Consider the following 20,765-nt stretch of genomic DNA (forward strand, 5'->3'; position numbering starts at 1 on the left):
AATGGAATCATAGGCTAGAAAGTATATGGCATTTCTGTCTATACTGACTACCAAATAAAACCATGTTTGTTACTATGATCCTTTATACCTGTGTTCTTCTACAGCCAAATAAACAAATATACATTTGAGCAGATTTAGAGGTACGGATATTATAAATCGTGTTAGCTTTGTTTTCCCATGTCTGTGCCCTGTTGTGACCAGCTCACAGTTCTCCAAAGAACAAATTGCCAAGATCTGATGAGAATTAAATTATTTTGTGAAAACCACCATTTTTTTTCCCCTGGTCCAGAGCATTTTTGTTAGTGTCTACAAACTAATACCTAGTTTGTAAAAGTGAGAAATAAATTTCATTTTTCCAGCAATCTTTAGCCAAGTGAAAATAATCTGAGTGATCAGAAAGTAGATAATTAAAAAAATATAAATATTAAAATTATGGTTGATTTATGTCTGTTGGTGACGATATGGGCATTTATGAGAAATAAAATTCATTATGACATTTTAGGTAACATCTTCTCTAGGCTTATATCTTGTGCACATATATTAAAATGGATCAAAGTAACAAGGAAGACAAAAGGTTTGGGACCTTACTCAGTTACAAAAACAAAACTGCAATTTCCTAACATCCTTGCACAAGCACTGTGCTCTGTTTGGCTGTTTGGATATCTGAATATACCAGGGTACTGTAATTTGCATAATTACTCTGTAGCTATATCTCTCGCTACTACCATGATAAGAAATGCATTTTTATGACTGTGTATACATAGATGAGTAAAGACAAATTTAAAGTCTTCTTACCTCATTCTAAGCGAACTAGAACCCATGCCAGTCATAGTATAGGAAACTGTTTCTCTAATTTACAAATGTGCTTAAAGTAACACTCAGTGTCTCAGGAAGAGCCTGTTACCTTCAACACAGCTCCATCGCAGCTCTTTCATTTAGGAACAAACTAATTGACACAGCTATTTTATTGCATTATCTAATCCTTTGGAAGGCACGGAGGTACTTTGCTTTTGTGGCTATGCAGAAATCACATCAAAAATAAAATAATTATGGGAAAAGGTGAAGTATGAAAACTATTCTCACAGGGGATTATGCTTGTTTAATGACATCAAAAATGCTCTTTCACCATTTTTCTATTGTTTGATTTTAAGTTGTATTGCATATGCTACAGGTTTGGTTCCAAACCCAAAGGCTGCCACGATTTGAACAGCAGCCATGAACTGGAATTACCTTGCACCTAATGAATAGATACCTCTGTTTGTCTTATTAATACAACATATGATCAACTTTAACAAATGTGCCACCACCTGCTACTTAAACAACATCTAGTCATAAGCTCATCTAAGACAAAACAATCTCTGTTGATGAGAACATCCTCACATGAATAGTATTTGATGGCAGCTTAAGAAGGAGAGAATGAGTCTAGAAACAGAAGGACACACATTTAAGAAGATAAACAAGCTATTCCTTTATATACATTTTTCTTTTAAAGAAAGCAGGACAAGAGAAAAAGTAAGTACCAGGTGAACAAAATCAGTACAAAACTAAATACAAGCCCCAAAATGATAAATTAGATTAGAAATATTTGCTTTGTATATTCATATATCCCAGTGTATTTCCTTTCAAAATTAAAAATAAATAAATAAATAAATAAATAAAATCTGATCTGACTCATCATCTCAAAAGGAAACTATAGCTATATATTCTTCTAATAAGACCAATTTCATCATATTTATGAACTGTGAAATATGATTGAAAATAATGTCTTACTAAGCTTGTATGTGCAAGGTAATAGGCAACAGAAAAGTTGCAGGCTTGCATAAAAATGATATAATTTGTGACAATATCAATAAGGGCTACATTTTTTATCTCACTTAAAGAAATTCTACAGAGCAATACAGAGATATGATTTCCTGCCTACCTGTCCTTAATTATGGAGCTAACAAACTCCATAGTATTTCATATGAATTACTATAGGGTAGATTTTACCAGGCCCTTCTTCTTTCACACCTTGTTGTGGTAGGATGCTCACAAAATCACAGAATAGTTCAGGTTTGCAGGGACCTTACTCACCACTTCTCTGGACAACCTGTTCCAGTGTACAATCACACATTACACATTACAATACACATTGGTAAGATCCTCCTGAGCCTTCTCTTCTCTAGGGTGAACAGTTCCAGATCCCTCATCCTCTCCTTGTATGACAGATCCTGCAGTCCTTTTATTATCTTTGTGGCCCTTTCATAGAATCATAGAATCATAGAAAGCTTTGATTGGAAGGGACCTTAAAGATTATCTCGTTCCAACCTCCTTGCCATAGACAGGGATGCCACCCAGTAGATCACATTGCTCAAGGCCTCATCTAACCTGGTCTTGAACACCTCCAGGGATGGGGCATCCACAGATTCTCTTGGCAACCTCTTCCAGTGCCTCACCACCCTTTGAGTGAAAAATTTCCTCCTAACCTCTAATCTAAATCTCCCTCTTTTAGTTTAAAACCATTCCCCTTGTCCTGTCATTATCTGATTGAGCAAAGAGTTGCTCCCCATCTTTTTTATAAGTCCCCTTTAAGTATTGAAAAGCTGCAATGAGGTCCCCCTGAAGCCTTCTCTTCTTTAGGCTGAACAGCCCCAGCTTTCTCAGCCTTTCTTTGTAGGAGAGGTGCTCCAGCCCTCTGATCATCTTTGTGGCCCTCCTCTGGACGCATTCTAACAGATCAACATACTTTTTGTGCTGTAGGCCCCAGACCTGTTTTGTTTGCAGTACTCCAAGTGGGGCCTCACAAGGGCAGAGTAGAGGGGGACAATCACGTCCCTCAACCTTCTGGCCACTCCTCTCTTGATGCAGCCCAGGATGCAGGTGGCCTTCTGAGCCGCAAACACACACTGCTGGCTCATGTCAAGCTTCTCGTCCACTGGAACCCCCAAGTCCTTCTCTGCAGGGCTGCTTTCAGTGAATTCTTCTCGCAGTTTGTACTCATTTCTGGGATTTCCCCAACCCAGGTGCAGCACCTTGCACATGGACTTGCTGAACCTTATTAGGTTCATCAGGGCCCAATTCTCAGGCTTGTCCAGGTCCCTTTGGATGGCATCCCTTCCTTCTGTTGTATCAACTTCACCACTCAGCTTGGTGTCATCTGGAAACTTGCTGAGGGTGCACTTGATCCCACTGTCCATGTCATTGATAAAGATATTAAACAGTACCAGTCCCAGGACAAAATCCTGAGGTACACCACTCATCACCTTTGGTGAACTCATTCTAGGATGTCAATTTCTCTCTCACATCAGGGAGGCCAGCACTGGACACAGATGTGTCTCAGCAATACTATGTAGAGGGGAAGAGTCACCTCCCTTAACCTGCTGAGAATGGTCTCCCTTTGCAGCTCAGGAAGCTGTTGGTCTTCTTTACCATAATGGCTCATTGTTGGGTCATGTTCAATTTGGTGTCCACCAGAATGCTAAAGTCCTTTTCTGCAAAGTTGCTTTCCAGCTGGTCAGCCTTCAGCTTTTGCTGGTGCATACGGTTATTCCTTCCCAGGTGACAGATTTGGGATTTCTCTTGAACTTCTCTAGTTCCTGTTTCCTGATTGGATGCTAGCAACCCCATCTGGTATATCATCCGCTTTTCCCTGTTCTGTATTATCTGCAAATTTGCTGGTGCAAGAGGGTTCACTCTGTCTCATTATCCACATCATTAATGAAGATGTTAAACAGTAGTGAAGACAATATTGACCCCTGAGGTACTCTACTAGTGACCAGCCTCTAGATGGACTTTGTGTTATTGATAACAACCCTTTGTCAGTTGAATGCATTTTCAGTTAATCTCACTGGCAATTTATCTAGTCTCTACCTCATCATTTGTTTTCAGGGTGACAGTGTTGAAAGCTTCAAAAGCTGAAGTCAATATAAACAACATTTACTGCTCTGCCTTCATCCATGCAGACAACCATTTAGTCACAAAAAACTCTCAGGTTCATCAGGCATGACTTCTACATAAATCCATTCTGACTGCTCCTAATCATCTTCTCATTCTCTGTATGTCTGAAAACGGTTTCAAAGCTTATTTGCTCCATCATCTTCTCAGTGATTAGGGTTAGAATAGCTGGCTGGTAGCTCCCTAGATCCTCCTTCTTGCCCTTCTTGAAGATGCAAATCACTTTCCCTTTCTTTCAGTCCTCAGGAACCTCACATGATCATCATGAACTTTCTGAGATAACTGACAATGTCCTCACATTGACATTGGCCAGCTCCCTCAGTTCTCAGCCCTACATCCCTTCAGGTCGCATGCTGTGAGACTGTATACACATATGCATGTGTGAGCATTGCATTGCTAAATGGCATTTATGAATGTATAACAGTTAGCAAACTTTATCAACACAATCAAACCTGTTACACACAACAAATACAAAAGCAGTATTTGTTAAAATGCAGCACCTTTTTGATCCTGCAGCACCTACATGACCCAAGTTACACATATATTTTTCCCAAGGTGATTGTTTCTGGGAGCATGAAGATTTGATTCAGTCCCAAGACGTAGTGCCATAATTCTGCTTTAACTACCTAGAGATGGTACACTAGTTATATCAATGACTGAGAAGAGAGTCACAAAACTAGATGGAGGTTGCCATACTAAATAAAACCTAAACTTGCCTACCCAGTGAGTGTGCACCTGTATGCTAGAGATTCCACACTTCCCATTCAGCAATGTAGCTATTTTTCTTCTAAAACACATTTTGTGAGAAACTGTAGGAACGCTCATTACAGTGATCCTTAAAGCCACCATTAAAACATATCAGAAATTTAGAGAAGAATGTTTATGTTTTAGGTAGTATGTTTACGATGGTAGTATGTTTATGTTTTAGATAGTATGTTTATGATGACCTTGGACCTACGACCTTGGACAGCTGCTAGATGCCCAGCCTGCTGCTCTCTTGCTCCCCCATCTTAACAGGGCAGAGGGGAGAAAATAAATTGAAAAAGCTCATAGGTTTGAATAAGGTTTGTGACTCACTGTAACAGGCAAAACAGACTCGATTTCAGGAAAGTTATTTTAATATAATGACAATGAAAATAGACTAGGATAGTGAGAAACAAAGACAAATTAAAACAGAACTTCATCCCATCCCCTTTTTTTCCCCCCATCTCACCTTCACTCCTTCATTCCCAACTCCTTTAACTCCTTCCACCAAGTCATGAAGGAGGGATTCAGAATGAGAGGTTGTGGTCATTCCATAGCAGTTCCTCTCTGCTGCTCCTTTCACCTCACATTTTTCCCAGTGCTCCAGTAGAGGTCCTTTCAATTGCAATTGCAATTGCTCACCACCCGCTGACCGATGCCCAGCCTATCCCCGAGCAGCCGGCCCCCCACCCCGGCCAGCCACCCCTATATATTGTTTAGCATGACGTCAGATGGTATGGAATACCCCTTTGGCCAGTTTGGGTCAGCTGTCCTGGGTCTGTCCCCTCCCAGCTCCTGCTGCACCCCTAGCCTGCCCGATGGCAGGACAGAGCGAGAAGCCGAAAAGTCCTTGGCCTGGTGTAAACACTGCTCTGCAACAATTAAAACATCAGCATGTTATCAGCGCTCTTCTCATCCTAATTCAAAACATAGCACCCTACCAGCTACTATGAGGGAAAATTAACTCTGTCCTAGCTGGAACCAGGACACCCCCATTCCCCCATTCCTCTGCACCGCTTGGGGGGAGAAAGTGGAAGAGGGTGGATGGGGGGAAGGCATTTTTCGTTTCTTTCCTTTGTTTCTCACTTCTCTAGCTTGTTAGTAATAGGCAATAAATCTTACAATCTCCCTACTCTGAGTCTGTTTTGCCCGTCACAAAAATTGTTGAGCGGTCTCCCCATCCTTATCTCAAACCTCGACCTCTTTGTGTTGCATTTTCTCCCCCTTCCTCTTTGAGGAGGGGGAGTGAGAGAGCAACCATGGTGGAACTTGGCTGCCCACCCAAGTGGACAGGGGGAGGAAGGGCTGCAGTAGAGTCCTATGTGAGAAGAGCCCAGAGGCTGCCCTGGGAAAACAGTAGCTGGGAGAGAAGTTTCAGAAAATGTAGAGAAATAATCCCACATACCCCAAGGTCAGTGCAGCAGGAGGGCAGGAGGTGCTCCAGGCACGCAGCAGTTCCCCTGCAGCCTCTGGAGAGGCCCCTGGTGGAGCAGGCTGTCCCCCTGCAGCCCATGGGTCCCACACGGAGCAGATCTCCACGCTGCAGCCCGTGGAGGAGCCCCCGGTGGAGCAGGTGGATGTGGCCTGGAGGAGGCTGCGGCCCATGGAGAGCCCCCGCAGGAGCAGGCCCCGGGCCGGAGCTGCAGCCCGTGGAGAGGAGCCCACGCAGGAGCAGGGGGTCTGAGGGGCGCTGCCGCCCATGGGGGACCCGTGCTAGAGCAGTTTGCTCCTGACGGATGGGCCCCATGGTACGGACCCATGTGGGAGCAGTTCTTGAAGAGCTGCTGCCTGTGGGAAGCCCATGCAGGATCAGTTTGGGAAGGATGGCATCCTGTGGGAGGGACCCCACGCTGGGGCACGAGCAGAGCATGACCGAGAAGGAATGGAAAAGATGAATCGTTACAGACTGACCTCATCCCCCATTCCCTGTTCCCCAGTGCTGCCCTGGGAGAGGAGTTAGAAGAGGGTGAAAGGGGGAGGAAGGTGTTTTTAGTTTGCTTTTAGTTTCTCACTGTTCTAGTCTGCTAGTGATAGGCAATTAATTCTATTAATCCCTCTACACTGAGTCTGTTTTGCCCTTGATGATAATTGTTGAGTGATCTCCCTGTTGTTACCTCAGTCCTTGAGCCCTTTTCCATCAGATTTTCTCCCCCTCTTCCTTTGAGGAGGGGAAGTGAGAGAGTGAGTGTTGTGGAGTTTAGCTGTCCATCAGGGTGAAACCATCACTACTTAATGTCAGTTTATAACCACAAAAAACTCTGGGTAAATTAAAATCTAACCATGAAGTGAAAGGATCTTATTTTTCAGATAATTTTTACCTTCACTTTTTTCTATCTTTAATTAATTATTTTTTCTGTTTATTTCCCTACACGTCCCCAAGTTTCCTTTTTTTTCTACATTCATTTCCCTCCTCACTCCTATTCCTCCTTCTCCCTCCTGATTGTATTTTATCATTCTCCCTCTTTGTCTGTTGAACAGCTCTCTGTCTTTTAAATGTCATTGTCATGATAGGCATTTTAAAAGTATTTTACAAAAGGGATTTGCTTCACAATATTTCCTAAGCTGTGTGGTTATGTACATGTCAGAGTGATGTCTCTTGCTGTCATTCCTCTGCCACTGCTGTATCCTATGCCTTAAGATTTAGCTCCTGCAAACTGAGACTCTCCTATTTAGTCCATTCATAGCCTATTATCACATCTCCTTGATCTTTTTCCTAACTTTTTCTGCTTTGTGCATATTTGAATGGAAAATTAAAGTGAAACGTCCTTCACCATATCATAGTTCTTCTATTGATTGTATTCTCGTTTCATCACTTTCATTGCACATCAAATGCAAAAGCACAGCAAGAAAATCTATTTCTTACAGATATATCAAATGCTTCAAACTAACCCTTCCATTTAATGTACAGTGCAGAGGGTTTGAACTCGGCAACTCCTCCAGGAGAATTGTGAAGAAATTTCGCGTAATGCTTCAGAAGTGCAGTAGTAGAAGTTAAGTAGCTGAACTGTGCTCCTTAAAAAAGTTTCTAAATATTTTTCTTCACTCCTAGGCTTTATTGCTGATTAAAAATAAATAAATAAATAGTCTCTCTCTTTTTTTTTTCTTTTTTTTTTCTTTTTTTTCCTTTTTTTTTCTTTTTTTTTGGGGGGGGATAGATATGCATCAAAAGTTTGGGGGCTTTTGGTAGGGGGGATTGGGGTCGTGAGGTATGGAATGGGATATGCACACTTTGGGCTTTTCTCACCTTAAAGAGCCTTCCTTTCCTTGCTTCTTGCTCCACAATGGCCTTTCTTCTACCTGCCTTATTCCCCTTCAGTCCTTTTTTTTTTCTTTCCTCATTGCAAAAATATCAGATCATGTGTGATAAAATTAGATGATTGAAATAAGTACTTTGAATTTAAACTGTGGACTTGGGCTCCTTTACAGTCATCCATGCACAACATCCGCATGCAGAAACTGCAATGCAAATTGCAGCTGTTCTGTACTTTCTGCCACAGCGATGCTTTCTGCCTCACACAAAGATATTAACTGGTTGTCTCAAAGAATAATTCATTTAATTTAACTTCAGTTTTCAGAATCTGTGCACCTAATCTAAGCTAGCTGCCCCAGACCCCTCTCTATTTGATGAAAAGAGATTGAGACATCCTGAGGACAGTTTAGATGAGATGATAATAGCTGTAGCAGTGTCCCTGCTCTTCATTGACTACCTGGGTTTGTTTGGATGTGGCTAAAGCTAGATGAGATAAGTTTCGTATTTATTATCTTCAGACACAGCAATACTGTGCAATGTTTACTGTGTTGTACACTGATGCTCTAAGTCAGTCTGTAGCAAATTGCAGTACATGCTATACATTAAGAAGGAAAAATTAAAAAAAAAAAAAAAGAGAAAAATAGGAAATATATCTAAATATATGTATTATAAATATATGTAAAATCACAAGATAAACATAGATATGGCCTACCTACTTGATTATATCTGTTCCCTGCAAATCTGAACTCTATTTAAATTCAACTGAAAGATCTTAATGAATTTCTCATTATAGTCCTGTTCCTACAGTCCTTACAGACTTTGAACTACTGTTGTCTTCAAGTAGCTCAGGTATTGCAAGGAGAAGGTGAAGGGCATACCCTCCTTTTCATGGTCTACTGACTGTCTCCCTTGGGCAGAAGGCCTAGTTTCTTACATTTTACTGGTTTTTGAACACTGTAGCTTGATCACTGGTATGAGATCCTGAACTATGGTTATCCTAGATTCCTAGATTATCAGGTTATGTTAGAGATGCACCTTGGTTCAAGAGTGTTGTTTTTCTTTGTTTGTTTTTGTTTAGTTTTGGTTTGGTTTAGGAGGTAATGACGTGGCATTTGAAGCAGCACAGAAATACAACTTTTAAAACAAAGGCTTATGAATTCATTCACAGAATGGGGCAGCTTCACATGTGTCTACATGTATTCCCTAAGCTCACAGCTGAGATATGTCTCTCTTATTTTTCCCTCTGATTTGTAAGACCCATACCTGCTGACAGCGTTTTCCTTTTATCAGACTGGAGTTGCTTTGATCTGACAAGCTTCTTCTCCCTCCTTATTACTAAGACTGAATGCTCTGAGGTTTTGGAGTCCCTTTTTTTTTTAATGGTCAAGCCTAAAAAATTCTAGCCTCAACAGACACAAATCTGAGATGCGCTCATGCAAACAGCTTTCCGTCCACTAGAGACTTTTGTTTGTTTCATTGTTTTGTTTTCTCAATAAACAGAATCTTTTAGCTTGACTGCTGGAAGCCCAGCAGGTTAATGCCAACAGATAATCTGCAAGGAATACATTATGTATAAAAATAACAACCTGTATGGGCCTTTAGCAATTGCTGTCATCTGAAAATCTTTTCATACAAAACTACTGCTTTAGTGAGACATGGAGAAGTGGACAAAAAAGAGAAGAAACAAATTCTCATGCATGAAATTAAATTTTTATACAAGAAATAAATATTTTTACATGTTTAATATATCACTTTTATTATCTATTCATAATCAAACCTAACAGGAATGGATACTATAACCTTAAATTCTTAACAAATAATCCAGTTTTAGAAGGATACTTTTTTATAATGGGCCAGCTCTTAACAGTGAAATACTGAGGAGTTTACAAGATAATTAAAGCAGAAATCTTGAAAGTAAGTGAGAAGGATATAATACGTTGTAAAGCAGACAATGGTTCCCAAAATATCCATGACACTTTGCAATGCCTTAGTAATGCCCTATAGGTCATGTCTCCTTTATACCATTCTTAAAAGGCATGTATTGTATTTTTAGTGAGAATAATACATTTTATTCTTGTGGCATGTCTTCCAATGTAATCAACACGTTTTTCCCCCAGATGCAAATGAAAGACCATCACTAAGGCATTGATGTTACTTTGTAAGGAATAGAAAAAACTAAGGATGATTTTTTTTTTTTTTCTGAAAGGCCTATGAATTCTGAAAATTATGCATTAAAGGCAGTGGAAATCTTTCATTTACTTCAGAGATGCATTTATTTGCTCCTGTATAGAAATTGTTCAATGTTGGAAAAAACAATGTCAGGAGATTTAGATTATAGACACTTAAAAAACTGATAGTCAAAATTTCTTAACTTTTTTTTTTTTTTCCCTAGGCTTGCTTAGTTAAAGAAAGTTCCACCAAAAACAGAAGGTTGAGAGGGACTTCCTGGGTGAAAACAGATTAGTTCGTTGTTTTCAAAGACAGCACGGCACAAAGTCTTCCACAGGCCTATTTAATTCTGCATTAATCACAATCCTTTTTGCCTGAATCCTTATATTGCAAACCTATTAATTTTACTGTAACACCTTTAACTTCACATGCCATTAAAATTCCAATGTATTTTTTGGTGTACATTTAAAAAATAATGTTCTATTACATATATATGTTCAACAATTAAATCAATCACTTGTAGTTTTAATCACATCATAAATATCATAATAGGAATTCTCCAGACCACTTCATCAAATCCATGAAGGAAAATCAGATATTGGAAAGAAAAGGAAAACCTCCTAGAACAAAGTTGAGTAAGATGAGTAGGCATTTCAGGAGAAAGAAAGATACGTGACATTGTACGTGAATGGTTCCTTTGTGACATACACAGCATACTATATAATGTTATCTAGAAATGAATGAAAATTTGAGATTCACGATTATCAAAGGGCCAGGAGGTCTGTATTAACCCAAAAACCTCCTTTAGTATATCACACACAGAAAGGAATTAGAGAGATTTTTCGAGATTGAGAGAATAGTCTGTGAAAAAATATACAGTGGAAGCTGACATGTAAAAAGCTCTGTGATGAGCTATTAATGTGTCAACATTCAGAAGATGTGGGAACAGAAATAAGGACAGTAATCATTGAGGTGGGACCAGATGAGGATGTATAGAATATAATACCTGACCGTTTACATTTCAGTACATTACACTGAAAAACTCTCGTCTTTTTAGAAGACTGCAGGAACTGAATAAATGCTGACATTTATCTAAATTCTCTTACTCTGAGAATATCCATACTTATTCTGTCTAGGATAAAAATGTCTGAGGAATATAAAATTTGCCTTTGACTCTGGATATAAGACAGCTGCTAATGGTCTAGGTTTGGCAAAAATATTTCCATGGGTATTTCATTACTTAACTGTGAACTACAGAGATTTTGTAACTCACAGTGAAGTACCTGGCTCTAACTGCTGTCAGAAATACCTGTTTAATTCTGGTACAGTCCCTGTGTTACTACACTCTTATTTAGATTTATTTTTCCACAGCCTACTGTGCATACCAGTCCTAGTAAATGTTTATTGTCTCTTGATGTCTGTTGTCTGCCATCAAATATTATTCAAAGACCTGGCAGTGATAACCACTACCTTCATCTCTCTAAAACAATGATGACTCTTTCATGTTTATATGGGAAAGTTTGTTAGGATATATGTACCTGCTTCCAGCATGCTAACAGATTTATCACTACTACCACATAAACTCTGTCATTAATTTACTTCAACACAGTACTTATTCCATGAAGGCAGTGATCAGATAAGTAAGCAGTGCTTTAACAGTGAAGCAGCGGCTGGGTGCTAAGCAGTTACAATTATTTGTAATCTCTTTACAGTAACCAGTAATACATAAGGTGTTTATGCAGATACAAGAAACTCAGCCAATAATGAGGTGGTAACAGAATCACAGAATCATAGAATCAATCAGAGAATCATAAAGTCATAGAACCATAGCATGGCTCGGTTTGGAAGGGACCTTAAAAATCATCTGATTCCAACCTCCCTGCCATAGGCAGGAATGTCAAACACTAGATCAGGTTGCCCATGGACCCATCTAACTTGACCATGAACACTTCCAGGGATGGGGCATCCATAACTTCTCTGGGCAACCTGTTCCTGTGCCTTACCACCCTCCAAGTGAAGAATTTCCTCCTAAAAGCAAAGGTTTTCTAAGAATAATCCTCCTTTTTTACTTCTGCGTCTTATTCTAATTCTGTTTATTCATAATATGAAGTGCCTAAACAGTCATAAGAAACATGAACTGTAGTGCAGACCTTCGGAAGTTTAGGCAACAGCAAGCTACTGGATCCCTTTTATTTACCCATAAGAATCCCACTTTTTGACTTCCCTTGATAAAAATAGATATCTATTACCATTTAGGATTCCTTGGTACATCTGCACAGAAGGGGCAGACATGACACAAAATTTATAGTCCCAAAAGTGCCCTTGTGAAACAGAACCTAGAGACCATGACAGATTGAGCATGTAGTATTTCAAATGGCAGTGGATGTCTGTGTGTAAGAAAATGAAACAAACCCTTGAAATTCTGCTGAGACCACTCTAAATGTTTGCCTTCTTTTGTATTTACTATGGTTATTAGAATTCCTCCAAACTCTAATTATCATGTTAGATATCTAAATAGATGCCTAAAATTCTGGCTCTGACTATAAAAGGATTCAGGACTAGTCAGAAGCTGAAGGCAGATCTGCTTTTTCTCCTTACAATAACATTCCCAGAGGAAAAATAAATAAATAAAAACATATATATATATATTAAAAAAGGATTTTAAACTCAGAAAGTCAGAGTTTACTAGATTATAAAATGAAATAATTAACTTTTTAAATGGCAGAAAACTCAATGTCTTGTTTCAGTTGCCTAGCAACAAAAGCAGCTAACCAGCTGAGGTTACCCAATGTGTCTTGTCTAAATTCGGATGTTTTGGGATATTTTACCTAGCCCGCAGCTGTCGCTTTAGAAAACTAGCATCCTAGAGGTCTTGCGACAGGTCAGATATTGCGTCACAAAAGGAAGTAAACACTGATGCTTTTCCAACTTCAAGCCTGAAGTGACTATACTAGATATGATACAAATGAAAAAGTGTTTATAAATAATTTTTTCCAGCCAGTCACATTCTTTTCAGACAAGTCTTTGCCCAAGTACAGGTTTCAGTCAGCTCACCATCTTTCCTAGGCAAACTAATCTTTGCAGCCCCCTGTCTGGTCACTAGGAAGATTTTCTGGATCAGCTTGAGGCCTGGCTGCCTGACCTCTGCTGATGCTGTCTGAGACCTCTTGCTCTTCTCAGCAGTTTCTCAACTTCTGCGTGAGCTCTGAATTCCAGATCTTCCTGGGACAGGTCCAAATATTTCCCTTCCCCCCCCATATTTTCCATGGTCTGAAAAAACTGACTTAGATGGGAAGGAACAATCATCCCTTCAATATGTTTCACCTCACCCATTCTTCTTAAATGAATATAATAGTCAAGTTTAAAATTAACATATTGAACATGCTTCCTTTGACTATTTTCTTCAGTTTCTCCTTTGCAGAACAGTTTCAAGAAAAATAGAATTACAGACTGAGAGGTACTGAGATGCTGCAACAGTGAAGGGAATACATAGGAAAGCTGAAGATGGATAACAATACCATTTAGATATTAGTAATTCAATGGTGTCTGTGTCCAGTAGCAAAAGAGGCTGTCCATGCTGATCAACATCAGACAGCTTTAGAAAAAGAGATGGTGAAGCTGGAAGTGATGTAATTCATGAACTAAGAGTATGGGCTTGCATTTGAGTAATCCAGTTTGAAAGAAAGATTTTGCCTAACAAAGCAGTCCCAATTATTTTACTTGATACAAATTGAGAGCTAATTAGATGCCCAAATTATTTATACAAATTAAGCAAAAGCCAAAACTCTAAAGAGGGTAATTAAATGTATTTGAAATGAGTATTTCATTGAAGAGGCCTGGAGAGATGCCAACAGCAGGATACCTCCCTCAAAGAGCCTAATCTGCACTATTCCTTAAATGTGATGGATATTCAAATGCTTTAGAAGTTATAAGATTCTTAAAGCAAAAAATATGAAATTATGAAGAATTCACAGTTTGTATATCCTATATTTGTTCAACTAGTAACAAATGGTGTTAAGGGACTATGGAAAGAAAAATATATAATTGTGGAAACAAGGTGAAAAAATCTCCTCTTTCTCAACAGGAGTTTAATTTTAATGTTAAGGATACCATTATAATACTACAGCTACATTGTGGCCTAAATACAATTTTGATTAAAGGATGTACCTGTTATACATCTCTGCAGGGATGTCTCTAATAGCCACTACGACTCAAAATAGAGCTACTTACCTTACCTTTTTCCCAGTTGATGCAAACAACTTAACTTGTGCTAACATATGTCTGTAGCAAATTATAGCAATTTTTCTCACCCTTAGTCCATCAGGAGCAAAGCCAAGACTTTATCCATAGTCGTCTCCCTCCCTAAAATTATTCTTTTACTTTCTTTACAGCAAAACATTCTAGGTGAATTCTCAGTGACTATTCTGATCAGCTCTCATGGTACTGCAGAAGCATCCAGTGCAAGTTATGCACTTATTCTCACCAAGAAAAACACAGACTACAGTTTTTTGACTCTTAAATTTCTGCTCTAGAGATGTGCAATAATTCTGGAATTTCTTGAAGAGATGTTAATTTAACCATTGCAAGTTTGATAAAATTGGATTTTGTTGAAGCGGAAACTATCTGTATTTTCTGAATATTGCAAGACAACATAGCATCCAAAATACAGGAACTTTAAACTTGGCATGATATTTAATTTGAAAGGATAATCATAGAGTCATCGAATCATAGAATCATTAAGGTTGGAAAAGACCTTCAGGATGATCTGGTCCAACCATCACCCTACCACCAGTATCACCCACTAAATCATGTCTCTAAGCGCCAGGTCCAACCTTTCTTTGAACATCCCCAGGCACAGCAATGCCACCACCTCCCTTGGCAACTTGTTCCAATGCCTGACTGCTCTTTCTGAGAATAAATTTCTCCTCATTTATAACCCAAACCTCCCCTGGGGCAACTTGAGGCCATTCCCTCTAGTCCTATTGCTAGTTACTTATGAGAAAAGGCTGACTCCCAGCATCCCACACCTTCCTTTCAGGTAGTTGTAGAGAGCAATAAGGTCTTCCCTGAGCCTCCTCTTCTCCCTAAACAACCCCAGTTCCCTCAGCCACACCTCATAGAAGTTGTGTTACAGACCCTTCACCAGCTTTGTAGCCCTTCTCTGGACACGTTCCAGGGCCTTGATGTCCTTCTTGTAGTGAGGGGCCCAAAGCTGAACACAGTACTCAAGGTGCGGCCTCACCAGAGCTGAGTACAGGGGAACCTCCCTGGTCCTGCTGGCTACACTATTCCTGATACAAGCCAGGATATTGTTGGTCTTGGACACCTGGGCATACCGCTGGCTCCTGTTCAGGTGAGCATCAGTTAAGACCCCCTGATCCTTTTCCTCTGCACAGCTTTCTAGCCACTGTGCCCCAAGCCTGTAATACATTGATAACTGCCAGAAGAAAAAGTTAAAAATGCTTTTCAGCATTTTGGGAGCAAAGATGGAGGAAAAGGTAGTCCTTTTTTGCAGACTTGAGATGGCATGTGAGAAAAAGCAATAGTTTGAAAAATCAGAAACCAGATTATACATTCTAGCAGAAGCTAGAATATCTTATTTATTTGTTGTATTAAATCAAAACACAACCCCTCAAACTTCAAAAAACCGTTCCAATATAATACTTGAATTTTGAGATGATTCAAAATCACAATTTTGAATACTGAATAACTAAGATAAACCCTTAGCTGCCCCCTTATTTTCATATACTGTTTTGCTTGCTTTGTATCATACCAGCTACTAGAGATCCCATTGCACCATTTACTCAAATTCTGAACAAAAAGTCAGTTCTTGCACCAATGTATCTATTCTCCAGAATTTCCTTTTTATGCCATTGTTTTGTATAGTTCCTGTATACGGTAGATGTCTAAAAAGCCTCTAAAACCTGTAGTGGGATTTTAGACTAAGCAATCTGAAGATATTATTTTTAGATGAAGAGTGAGATTTACATAATTTCTAGTTATTATCCCAAATCCACTGAAAGTTATTCCCTTTTTGTTTAATAGTGCCATTTCTTTATTTTATTTCTCTTCAAGAACAACAACAACAAAATGGATAGGATAAGACTTTCTTGTTAAATAACTTCATTTTAACCTTGTAAGAATTTTACTCAAAATTGAATATATATATATACATATATTTGTATGTATACATATATGAATATCTTTGTGTGTATGTGTGAGCAATATTTTTAGGCCATGGAGTCTTTCTTTTGTTACATTTTATTACGCTGCTCTTTGAAGCAGTAAAATTAGTTATGGTACTTTTATTCATGTTGATTATAGGGATGTCTGATTTCATTTAGCATTCATATTGCACAGTAAGTGTCTTTTATAACCACCTTACTTTCAGAGATGATTTGTCCCACTGTAAAATTATTAAGGACATTCATTAGAATTTGTCACTCTGTTCAGCAAATACATTTCAAAATAAAGGTTCGATTGTTTGTGTTTAATTTCAGTCATGTTTTCTTTTAGGCTTTAAGCCACTTTGTATTTAACACATTGCTAAGTGGTTCTGGCACTTCCTAGCATTATAAGAAGTCTTTCATTATTATTGCTGGCTGCTGATCGGAGTCAGATTTAGAGCTACCTTGTTTCTAGTACTTTCAGTGGCAGAACCCCTTCCTCCTTGTACTTAAACGATTCACTGGAGATTCTTCCCTAGGTGTAGGGGAGCCATTAAAGAAGTCAGTTCTTTCCTTATTGAGAAGGTGCATTATTCTTCTCAGGCCCTTCAGATATCATTGACTCTGTCTTGGCCCTTGTAGAGGGGTACACTACAAACTGAGTGAAAAAATAAAGAAAAACAAACTCAAAGGATACTGATCAATGGATCTGGCAACCAGCTAAAATTAGTGTTGCCTGGGAGCTGAAACCAGGTCTCTTCAGTGGCCTTTGATGATGACAGTTTTTCTTTGGCACTGGAACGTATGGAACACATGACATAAATTTCCCAAACTTACATGAAAAGCCAGATATAACTTTAAAGTTAACCTTGTTTTGAGGAGGGGCTTAGACTAGACAACCTCCAGAGATATCTTCAAAACAATCTGTTCTAGAACTCTATGATACCACTGACCAAATTTCCATTACAACTAATGAGACACCTATGTTACAGTGGACACTTACAGTCAGGTGCCTACATTTTAAAGCATATACAGCTGAACTAATCACCTTGTGCCCCCTGCCCCTTTACAGACGGTGGGGAGAGCGCTTCCAGGGGGTAATTCATCTCACCCTAAACTTTATTTTTAAAATAGATCTAATTTTGACCTGTTTCTTATATTTCTTCATAATAGATCTAATAATCATAATAACTATTGATTATGAAAGAGCTAACATGACTAATTGATATAGATGGGACATCTATATACAGAGCAGATATCTGGTCTCTCCTCAAAGTAAAGTTAAATTTAAAATTAAATCAGGTTGTTCAGGTAAGTTTGGGAAATTTTCAAGCTCAGAGAGTCTGCAGCATTTATATTCCATGTCTTATCCAACGATGTTGGTTAAGGCAAAATATACCCAACCTTTAAGTTGCTAACAGCAGATGTAACACCTATTGTATGAAGAAAACTTCCATGTGTCGTTGTGCCCCGTTCCTTTGTTCCCCATTGGGAGGGGCACTCAGACAGACGTATTCACCCTTCTGAAGGATGTTTTTGCTGTTAGGAACAATGTGAAGCAATTAAACAAATTTTACTTTATTGGCAGCCAGAATTAGGACAAGAGTCTTTCTGAAAGCAGCTGAAGAGTACATCTACAGAATGGCAAATGAAGATATGGAAATTTCAATTAATTTCCACTCTCCTCACCAGAAATAGAAAAACAGAAAATGAAAAAGGGTAGACATACATGCACTTGTTCAAGCAAACAGAGTTTGTCCATCAAGGCAACAAAATCTTGGTCCAGAAACCACTGCATTCAAAGGAATCTATTGACTTGAGTAGATTTTGGATAGAAGACAAAGTGCACAATATTGCTGGTAAAAGCAACTCACATTAGTCATGCAAGGCAATATTAGGGTAGGTAGTATGAATACTGTTTATCAGACAGTTAATGTCTCACTCCTAATAAATGGTTTAAAGCATGATGTCAAAACACCATGGGAGGTGGCTTCTGAGCAAATGCTATATGCTGAGAAAGGAAAGCCAAGAGCAAGAACTTTTTTTTTTTTTTTTTTCAGAATATGCCATAGCTGTTTTTTCTTATACCAACATAATAAAGAACCTTCAGACCCTGGAAACTTGTTCCTGCTAGTATGCAGTATGAATTTGCCTGGCTCATGCTGACTCACTCTGCACTGCTGACAAAATATCCATATGCTCATTTGTACTCAGAGCGTTGTGTTCGATTTGGAAGAGAAGCTGTTGCTGGTTGTCATTGCAGTGGTGAGTTCTTCCCTGGCAATGTTTCTCAATGTTTATGCCACCCTATTGTGTCCTGTATATGCATCATTATTCTTTTCTTCCTTCTTTTCCAGATCGCTACTGAGTGGAAGCTTCTTTTGATTTTACATCAGATATTACTTTTCACCAGTGATAATCTGATCAGACACAAGAAGAATGAATGTGCTCCTATGCTCTGTTCTGGAAGGCTAAAGCACTAATTAATCATAGGGCAAGTGTAATAGGATATATCAATAGCTAGCTGAAGTGCTCTGCTAGCTAAGGTGCCTAGATTTGATAGCTAAAAGACACTCAGTTGTTGGATGTGCTAAAACCCATACTGACTGCAGACCACCTTTTATTTCTTCACAGCATAGGCTGAAGAGTAATAAATTGGTTACTGGTGTCAGGAAAAATTTGTGCATATTACCAGTTGACCTGCTACTTGGCCTTTGCCTCTGAAGATGTCTGACACCATGTACAGAAGAGGTGATCCTAATAAGATCTTGCTATGGTTGTGCTGGCTGCAGGAGATGGTAGCCCTAAAGCCCTTGACCAACAAGACTTTTTCAAGGAGCTATGCTTAGTTAAGGTGTCTTGAAAAAGTCATCTGGAATTATTACACACCATTTCCAAGTGTGAAAATGTCTCAGAAATATTTTTAGTGATAAAGTAACTCCTACAACTCTGTATATTCACATGCTGACTGAAAATGCAGCCTTTGTACCTAGGTTATAAAGTAAACATGTATATATATATTAGGGTTATTATGTTGCAGTACTATATATGTATGTATGTTTTTTTTCATTCACCATGCAGATCCGTCTGTTACTGCCATTATCTCCTTTGCCAGAGTTATAGTGTCTCCCCTCCCTCCAAAGCTTCACTTTTGAAATATGTCAGAGGAACTTCATTTATCTTCTCTTTATTTTCATTGCATTTACTACAAATTATTTTTACCCTTAAAATTTGAATAAAAGGGAGACCTTTCTTCATTGCTGATGCATGAAAACTTGCAGCAAGTATGAGATTATTTTTTCAACTGTTTTCTGATAAATGGAGTACTTCAGTTTCTTTATTCTTATGTTCATCCAGAAAATAAATTCCTTCATACACCTGCCTTTCTACAATTCTTTTGTAGTAAGGGTAAAGTGAGTGAGTTCAGAAAAGTTCCTTTAACAAGAGGAGTCCATAATAATTAACAGGATAAAATTGACTGAGCCAAGCCGGTATATTTATACAGGAATTGCTCAAGCTTATGAATTGACCAAACTCACTACAAATACGTTCATCTTTTTATCCATAAAGTAAAAGAGGAAACTCTAGTCCTGCATAGGCTTTCTGCAAGTTGTTTTTCTCTAGATTTGTCATTCTTAGTTTAATTCTGTAACGCTATTTTGCCAATTAAAAAAATAAAAATAAAAAACTGTCAAATCTCTATCTTCTCTCTGCATCTTCTGTCTTTATATATATATATAAACTAATAGATCCTCAAAATGAGTAAATTATATATAATTCAGTGATGGCAATGTTAATTCATGTTAAGAATGGCTTCTTTCTCCAGCCATTCTGGCCCAGGAGTGCTCCTGCCTGGCCACTGGGGCCCAGCTTGGTGCCTGGGGACCCAAGTTCTCTGTCCGGGCTTGGGTACATGGCTGATGCTTTCTCCTTTGCAGGTTTGAACTGTAGGTGAGCTGAGCTCATGTCTCAGACACAAACACACTTACCCCCATGTGCTCCCTGTTTGGGGCACACGCAGACTCAGCCCCCAGCACCTGACACCAGGCACACAGGCTGTGACCTGTGGCCCTGTTCCAACTGCCATCATGGAGCCTCACTCGCCTCACTCACCCCTTGTGGTGGTTTTACTGTGCTAGGCAGCTGAACACCACAACCACTCTCTCACTCCCCCTCCTTAGATGAGGAGGGGAAGAAGTAAAGGAAAGAACAACTCACGGGCTGAGATAAGGATGATTTAATTAAAGGGAAGAAAAAAAATAATTATTACTCTCTACTTCCCACAAATGAGTGATGCTTGACCACGTCCTTGAAGCAGGGCCTCAACGCATGTAGCCGGTGTTCGGGAGGAGGACAGACGTTTTCACAATGAGAGCCCACCCCTCCCCTCTTCCTCCTTTTTCCACCTTTTATTGCTGAGTGTGACATCATATGGTATGGAATATCCCTTTGGTTGGTTTAGGTCAGCTGCCCTGGTGATGTTTCTTTTCTCACATTTTTTG

General features: G+C 39.1%; 1 long non-coding RNA gene across 1 annotated transcript in view; it reads left to right on the forward strand.

Moving 5' to 3' along the window:
* The window catches only part of LOC308187593, a 51,417-nt gene extending 31,473 nt beyond the window's left edge, over window positions 1–19,944 (forward strand). The window contains exons 2-3 of the long non-coding RNA XR_013944812.1: window positions 18,324–18,528; window positions 18,621–19,944. This is a non-coding gene — a long non-coding RNA (uncharacterized lncRNA). The remainder of the gene's footprint in view (window positions 1–18,323; window positions 18,529–18,620) is intronic.
* Window positions 19,945–20,765: the final 821 nt, after the last annotated feature.

Source organism: Anser brachyrhynchus (genome assembly GCF_964034855.1).
Source record: "Anser brachyrhynchus genome assembly, chromosome: 1".
Lineage (NCBI taxonomy): Eukaryota > Metazoa > Chordata > Aves > Anseriformes > Anatidae > Anser > Anser brachyrhynchus.